At 38.0% G+C, this 8,926-nt stretch overlaps 1 long non-coding RNA gene across 1 annotated transcript; it reads right to left on the reverse strand.

The window, feature by feature from the left end:
- Positions 1-8,138: 8,138 nt before the first annotated feature.
- Positions 8,139-8,914, reverse strand: LOC116372095 (uncharacterized). The gene is made up of 2 exons (XR_004209117.1): positions 8,857-8,914; positions 8,139-8,796 (listed from the first exon to the last, which is right to left on the reverse strand). It is a non-coding gene; the product is annotated as an uncharacterized LOC116372095 (long non-coding RNA).
- Between the last annotated feature and the right edge of the window lie 12 nt (positions 8,915-8,926).

An 8,926-nucleotide genomic window follows, 5' to 3' on the forward strand; every position in this document is an offset into this window, starting at 1 on the left:
CAATGTTGATGTATACCTTGTTTTGGAGCATGCAGCATTACTAGTAGTTGTTTATGGACCTGTCATGATGAATCATTACTTTTGAGGATTACATAGATTACGTTGAGTTACATTGAACTGGTTTTTAAAAAAAATGAATAGAAGAAAATGTACATGACAAAAAGGTAAAGTGTTTAAATTATCCAAAACATGGTTTAAAATCGATTCATTATTTTATAATACTTTTGATAAAGTTGGCTATGAATCGATCTCTGAATGTGGTAAAATGATGAAACCGGTCTCTCCTGCCACGATGTAAGGATTTCAGTCATGTGCTTATCCAGCCAGGTCACCCAGTATTCAACGTCCATCCATGTCAGACCACTAGGGGGCAACAGTGAGTCATGTGCTTTGTCCAGCCAGGTCAGACCACTTGGAGGCAACAGTGAGTCATGTGCTTTGTCCAGCCAGGTCTGACCACTAGGGGGCAACAGTGAGTCATGTGCTTTCTCCAGCCAGGTCACCCAGTATTCAACGTCCAACCATGTCTGACCACTAGGGGGCAATGTCTGAGGACATTGGGAGATGATGTGGAAACGGACCACTATGGGCCAAGAGTGAGCGCTGTTACATTCAAGTAGGTTTATGTTTCGCTGCTAGGGCGTTGGGTATAAAGTAAGGGCCTAAACCCTTGCTAGGGTGTTGTGGATGGGGATAGAATAAGGCCCTAAACCCTTAGTAGGGTGTTGGGTATAAAGGAAGGCCCTACACCCTTGCTAGGGCATTGGGTATAAAGGAAGGGCCTAAACCCTGGCTAGGGTGTTGTGGATGGGGATAGAGTAAGACCCTATACCCTTGCTAGGGTGGTGGGGATGGGGATAGAGTAAGACCCTAAACCCTTGTTAGGGTGATGGGGATGGGGATAGAGTAAGACCCTATACCCTTGCTAGGGTGGTGGGGATGGGGTTAGAGTAAGACCCTAAACCCTTGTTAGGGTGATGGGGATGGGGATAGAGTAAGACCCTAAACCCTTGCTAGGGTGATGGGGATAGAGTAAGGCCCTAAACCCTTGTTCGGGTGATGGGGATGGGAATGGGAGAAGGCTGTAAAACGCATGCTTCGGCTCTCAGGATCAGGTACAATCCCAGCGCTAGCCACTTAGTTTCTGTTTTAAAGTCATGGGAGCGATCCAGAGAGAGAGAGAGAGGAGGAGGTACTAATTTAAACTTGGTCTTAAATAATGGTCGGTTTGATGTTAGAGGAGAATCATATTGAGAATCAAATGTTGTAACAAATTGGCCTGATGTTGGAGGAAATTATAGTTGAAATGATTAATTATGTATACATTTAAATTAGAACCATTTATTTTAATACTATTATGTTATGGTATGAAATGTATGGGTTCTTGGTTAAGCTGTTACTGAAAATGTAAGTAAAACAAATGAATTGTCTGTACCTTGCGGGAAAGGGAGAAGGAGGGCATATATCCTTTCAGACAGATAAGAATGTTTGTTTTATGAGGGGAGTAGAAGACGGTCTCCAGACCTGAAGACACTGCGCTATTGTGTGGATCGGAGAGAGTGTGAGAAACTGATGACGTCATTTTATGTTCTCTCTTAAAAATGTAATGTTCTTTGTATTTTGGGTCAGTACCTTCTTGAATTAAACGCTGTTACCTGACTTTTAAGACTGGTCTTGATCTATTTCATGCAAGAAATGATAAACTTACAACTTATTATGAAATAGAGTGTGATTTTGGTTTTGGCTACAAAAGAAATAGGAATTTAGAATTCCTCTAACAATTGGTCCTTCGATCCCGGATCTAAATACCCCTCCCTGTTATCTGGAGGTAGTACGCCGAAAATCGTGCACGGACGGGAGACACCCGTTTACTAAAAAAGGTCCTGGCCTCCGAATTGAGGTTCAAATTCAGGCCTGCGTATTATCACAGAATACAGGGAAGGTGACTAGATACAACGAACATTGCTTTCCCAGTCGGCGATAAGGTCAGTAATCTCTATTCTTGATTAACCTCTTCGAGATAGGGGGCGCTCTTTTAATTTTTGGATAAAAAACGTTCCCGTTTTAAACAAGATATTTTGTCACGAAAAGATGCTCGACTATGCATGGAATAGCTTTGGAAAGACAAAACACTGACGTTTCCAAAACTGCAAAGATATTATCTGTGAGTGCCCCAGAACTAATGCTACAGGCAAAACCAAGATGAAGTTTCATACTGGAAATGCCCCAGATTCTGAAGGCGCTGTGTTCCAATGTCTCCTTATATGGCTGTCAATGCGCCAGGAATGAGCCTGCCCTTTGTGTCGTTTCTCCAAGGTGTCTGCAGCATTGTGACGTGTTTGTAGGCATATCATTGGAAGATTGACCATAAGAGACTACATTTACCTGGTGTCCCGCCCGGTGTCCTTTGTGCGTAATCTGTAGGTCCATGCACGTTCCATTTCTTCAGAAGAGAAAGTCAACTGCCACGATGGATTTTATCGTCGATAGATATGTGAAAAACACCTTGAGGAATGATTCTAAACATTGGTTTGCCATGTTTCTGTCGATATTATGGAGTTAATTTGGAAAAAAGTTAGCGTTTAAAAAAAAAAAAAATCCTTACCCAAACGTGATGAACAAAACCGAGCGATTAGTCGACACAAATAATATTTTTTGTAAAAACGGAACATTTGCTGTCTCCTCATTGAAAACATCTGAAGTTCTTCAAAGGTAAATCATTTTCTTTGAATGCTTTTCTGTTTTTTGTGGAAAATGTTGCATGCTGAAAGAGAGGCATAATCCTATGCTAGGCTATCAATACTGTTACACAAATGCTTGTTTAGCTATGGTTCAAAAGCATATTTTGAAAAGCTGAGATGACAGTGTTGTTAACAAAAGGCTAAGCTTGAGAGCAAATAGATTAATTTCATTTCATTTGCGATTTTCATGAATAGTTAACGTTGTGTTATGCTAATGATGTGGGGGAATAATGTATTGAGATGGGAGTCGTATTTAAATAAATCTATCATAGAAGAGAAAGTCACCTAAAGTTAAATGTAGGGGATAATTTCATGCTATCCGGACGTTATAGGTATTTATGAATCGACTGACATATGATAAATTTAGCACAAAACATGGTACTTTCAGGTGTTAGGGTATAGTAAATTGAGAAGCTTGGTTGGTTTTACTTTGATGATTAGAATTTAAAACTGACCGCAATCTGAATAGGGAATATATATTTAACAGAGGCAGGCAGATTGTGATGTCGTTTCACGTTGAACAACATCGTTCCTCAAATTTAAACAGAGAAAATGGGTTGTGGCATTTAGAGGGAAAATGCATTATAGCTTAGAGTTACTTTACAAAAGCGGCCAGAAGTTCCAAATACATTTCTTTTAAAAAGGAGAAGTATCGTAAAGATAGTCTGAAAAGATGCTACAGCTTGCAACGGAAGTGCTAGGCACTCAATGGGCTATATGGTGCAACGCTTTGGTCTATAAAATAGGTAAGAATAGTTTAATCGTGAAAAGTTGTGATTGTTTTCCTAAGTATTGATTTTTGGTTAGGTAACGCCAGTGACGAAAAGTAACGTATTCTAAACATGATCTGTTTTCCGTTTTCATTGCGGGAAAAAATGAAATGTTTTATCTTAAAGGGACAGTGCACGTCAATCACAGTGGTTTGAGTGTATGTATAAAATATTTTGGGACGACAATTTGAAGATAGACATGAGTTACATGAAACATCAAGAGATTTTTAAACAAATGATGTGAAGGGATTATCAGAATTATTGGGTGTCGTTGTAGGAGTAAAAGTTTGGGTTAAGGGGATTTCCCTGTTCCCAGTGACAAGGTATTTTAAAGGTGTACACTCACATATGTTAGTGTGAGTTTTAATTAGACAAGTGAATAACGTATTGGGAATAGAGTCGTAATTAAAATGCTAAGTCAAAGACGAGACAGTTACTTAGAGCAAAATGGATTCTAAATGATAACAAAGAGACAATTACGATTTATGCCCATCGAAATGTTTTTATAAAATTAGCGAATTAGAGATATTGGTTGGGGTGGTAAATTATAATTCAGGATTTGAACAGATGTGATAAATTAGGTTTGGTTTATCGAACAACAATTATTTACAATTCATTGAAAGTCGTTACGGATTGGGCCAAGGTTGAGTGCTTGATGATGACGTCACTAGCGAAGCACTATTGGTCGCCACGGAAATTACGTTGTGAATGGGGGTAATGGAGAAAATTGTTTGTCTGTTAATGTGTGTATTAGTATTTCGAGTAACTTTTCAGAAGTTGATATAAATGACAAAATACATTTTTAACAGTAATTTGAGAGTCGCCAGGATAGTCAGGAAAGATGCTAAAAACTATCAGGTGATACGTTAAGTAGGCATCATAAGATTTGTGGCGTTTGTTTGGATCGAACTCGGCTATGGGAGAGAGAGGGACTGGATGTATGAATCGTAAAACATCGTGGTAATGGATTCCGATGGTTGTGATTCCAGGTTTGATTGTTTATGTAACACGAGTGAATTTGAGCACTTTCCATAGTGTGGAACCATGTCAGGGTATTTAATGTTGAAAAGCTACCTCTATAGAAAAACACAACTGCGGGAAGTAGAAGTTGAATTTGGTTATTCAAGCTTTTCCCCTGAAACGTAGACATCTGTAACAAGTTGGGTTTGTTTATTTTTTTTCTTGAGGAACTAACAGATGTGGACGTGAGTCTCTGAGTAATTTCGTCATCTGAAGCATTATAAAGTAGTGAGTTTTCGTATAGTTTGTTTTTAGCTGATAAAAGTGGTTTGTTTATTTGTTTGCTAGTTATGGTCAATTTTGGAGTTTGATTTAATTTAGGTAAACATTGTATTCTGGTGTGTTTAAGTAGGATTCTTCATTCCGGGACGGATGGAATTGATCTAAAATATGTGAGTTGAAGGAGCCAAGGGAAAACGCGTTTACATTTTTAGTAAATATCTGGGATTAGGATTTCTTACACTGAGAAATGTACGACATTTGCAGCAGAGGGGAAAAAGTAAAACAATAATGTTATCGGGTTAATTGTATCCAAGGGAAGCATTGGATAATAATGTTATCAGGTTAATTGTATCTAAGGGTAGCATTGGATAATAATGTCATCAGGTTAATTGTATCTAAGGGAAGCATTGGATAATAATGTCATCAGGTTCATTGTATCTAAGGGTAACATGTTCATTTAAGTAAACATATACATTGACGTTGTTTAAAACTTATGATTAATGATTTGAGGTAAAGGGGAATCATCATTAGGTTTAGTTTATAGTTCACTTTTGAGTTTCTGAATCGATGTAGCATAGTGAATGCTAGTTAGGAGTGTTGTGTTCTTCTGGGAAAATTGATGTTTACGTGTCTCACTTTTAGACGTTTCCTGGGATTATAATCTTGGGGAGAGTGGGTGAGATTGAGGCCATAAACGACCAAATTGAAAAGACCTGGAAGTTTATTAAGTTGTTTATTCATTAAGGTTTGCAAATATATAGACATAAAACATTTGTTAGGACTATTTGTTTTAGTGCAAAGGTATTTTAAAGAGGCACGCTCACATATGGAACCTGATGAGTTTTTATTTTATGAGTTTTAATTACACAAGTTAATTTTTTTTTATGGATAAAGGGTTCTTTAATATGTCTAATATGGTATGGAGCATGACTATAAAAGGGTGATATGACCTTTTGACCTTATCATGGCTATCTTTCGGGGTCTGATCAGCCTCAGGGGAAAGCCATTTGTATAATGAATTGTGGTCAGTTGGGTTACTAATTTTAAGGTAAATTAATTATAATGGAGTTTTAGTTTGGGGTTAGAATTATTGTTTGAATCACTGATGAGAAAGTGTTTCAGGATTCTGATTTACAATATTAGCTGTGAAGTTGTTGAATTGGCTATTATTGATTTGGTATTACAACAGAAAATAATCCTATTTATCATTGAGAATAAATAGGGGGAGATAAAACATGGTCCTTTGAGGTTTGGACAGGACACCGTATTAAGCCAATAGGACATGTTTTTTCTAAAATCAACAGTGAGACGTCAACAGTGAGCGGCATTTTGAGAGATAGGAGAGAAAGGAATGACTGTTTAAATCGGTAAATATATATATTTAAGAACATAAATAAATAGCACAGATACTTCTTAAACTCGATAAGACACTGGACAGAGAATTGATACAGGATTGGGATGAATGGATGCCCAAGGGAGAATTGGACATACATGATAACGTCAGGAAATAAGGATAATTTACTAATCCTACCTAAGTCATTATTTAGGGTATATAAGGTTGTTACCTGGGCAGAGCCAGGTATCAAAAGGGGGTAAGTTAGTGGCCTATTGGATAAGAAACTAATAATAAAATATAAAAATAAATGTTTATCTAACAAATAGGCATAGAAGTTAAAGATATAATCAGATAAAACATATGAGAAACTGTTTGTTAACCAAGCCTGTATGTCCAGGATTTTATGCATTACAGGTGAACTACAGGTGAAGTCACTCAATCCAGTCCCTGAGGCTTGTTGGGGGGACCATACCAAGGACTCCTGGTGACAGCTAGCTGAAAGAGCTACCCGGATTCATATCACACGGCGGGAGGGTAAGACACAATGACACTGTCAAACGTTAAACAGTGTTCGAGAGGAGAACTGGAATCAACCTGCGACTGGGAGAGGCAATGTAAAATCAAAAACATTTTTTTTTTCTCACAATTAACATGCCTTTTCTTGTTTCAATTATGTTTTATTGTGAAAAATACAATATCTTCTTGTATACTTGTACAACTAAATAAACTAAAATCACATTTTCTTGTCACATACACAAGGTTAGCAGATGATAATGTGAGTTTAGCGAAATTCTTGTGCTTCTAGTTCCGACAATGCAGTAATAACCAACGAGTAATCTAACCTAACGATTTCACAACAATGACCTTATATACACAAGTGTAAAGGGATAAAGAATATGTACATAAACATACATGAATGAGTGATGGTGCAGAATGGCATAGGCAAGATGCAGTAGATGATATAGAGTACAGTATATACATATGAGATGAGTAATGTAGGGTATGTAAACATTATATTAAGTGGCATTGTAAAGTGGCTAGTGATGCATTTTTTTCCATCAATTTCCATCAATTCCCATTATTAAAGTGGCTGGAGTTGAGTCAGTATGTTGGCAGCAGCCACTCAATGTTAGTGGTGGCTGTTAAACAGTCTGATGGCCTTGAGATAGAAGCTGTTTTTCAGTCTCTCGGTCCCTGCTTTGATGCACCTGTACTGACTTCGCCTTCTGGATGATAGCGGGGTGAACAGGCAGTGGCTCGGGTGGTGATGATGCACCTGTACTGACTTCGCCTTCTGGATGATAGCGGGGTGAACAGGCAGTGGCTCGGGTGGTGATGATGCACCTGTACTGACCTCTCCTTCTGGATGATAGCGGGGTGAACAGGCAGTGGCTCGGGTGGATGTTGTCCTTGATGATCTTTATGGCCTTTCTGCGACATCAGCAGTGTATGTGGAGCGTATGTCCATATATAATTGTACTATTTGTTATTCATCATAAAAGACGTACAACAAATGATCACATTGGTATTTTAATGGTGTTATTGTTTAAATTGTTTAAATTTAAGAGTTTAAATGTTTAAACAGAGGATCCATCTAAAACAGTATAAAACAAGATGGTAAACAGAGGATCCATCTAAAACAGTATAAAACAAGATGATAAACAGAGGATCCATCTAAAACAGTATAAAACAAGATGATAAACAGAGGATCCATCTAAAACAGTATAAAACAAGATGATAAACAGAGGATCCATCTAAAACAGTATAAAACAAGATGATAAACAGAGGATCCATATAAAACAGTATAAAACAAGATGATAAACAGAGGATCCATATAAAACAGTATAAAACAAGTGCAGTATGTTCTGAGAATGTTACTTTAATGTCAACTCATAACGTCACACTATAACTTCATGGGAGTCTTGTGGAAAGACTGCATGTTGTTTTGGGGGGATTGAGTGACGTCTTCATCAACATTTGCAGAATATTCCTGTAATATTTTCACCTCTTGTCAGACGCCAACAGTCTAGTCGGCTGCAGACATTCAGAAGGAGTTCTAGTAGTTTATTTGCCATTTGCAGGTATTAAAAGTAATACATACATTTAATTCCTTGTTGGATCTTTCTCACATATAGGACAGTACATACCAGAGGAGGCTGGTGAGGGGAGGACGGCTCATAATAATGTCTGGAACAGAGTGAATGAAATGGGACACATGGAAACCACGTGTTTGATACCATTCCACTTATTCCCCTCCAGCCATTACAAGCCTGTCCTCCCCAATTAAGGTCCCACCAACCTCCTGGGGTACAAACACAAACAGTAAAATATATCATAAAAAATGCAAAGTTGTAAAAGATGAGAAAAGGAACCAAAAAGTTCAGTTATGTTCTAATAGTCTGATGAAAACCATTTAGGTTGATGATTTAACAGGCAGATAGAACTGGGATAGAAGCTGTTCTAGAACCTGTGGTCCAGAAACTGATTTAACAGGCAGATAGAACTGGGATAGAAGCTGTTCTAGAACCTGTGGTCCAGAAACTAATTTAACAGGCAGATAGAACTGGGATAGAAGCTGTTCTAGAACCTGTGGTCCAGAAACTGATTTAACAGGCAGATAGAACTGGGATAGAAGCTGTTCTAGAACCTGTGTTCCAGAAACTGATTTAACAGACAGATAGAACTGGGATAGAAGCTGTTCTAGAACCTGTGTTCCAGAAACTGATTTAACAGACAGATAGAACTGGGATAGAAGCTGTTCTAGAACCTGGGATCCAGTGTATGTGTGTGTCCAGTGTGAATGTGTGTGTACAGTGTGTGTGTGTCCAGTGTGTGTG

This window comes from Oncorhynchus kisutch, unplaced genomic scaffold (genome assembly GCF_002021735.2).
Source record: "Oncorhynchus kisutch isolate 150728-3 unplaced genomic scaffold, Okis_V2 scaffold3909, whole genome shotgun sequence".
Taxonomy (NCBI): Eukaryota; Metazoa; Chordata; class Actinopteri; order Salmoniformes; family Salmonidae; genus Oncorhynchus; species Oncorhynchus kisutch.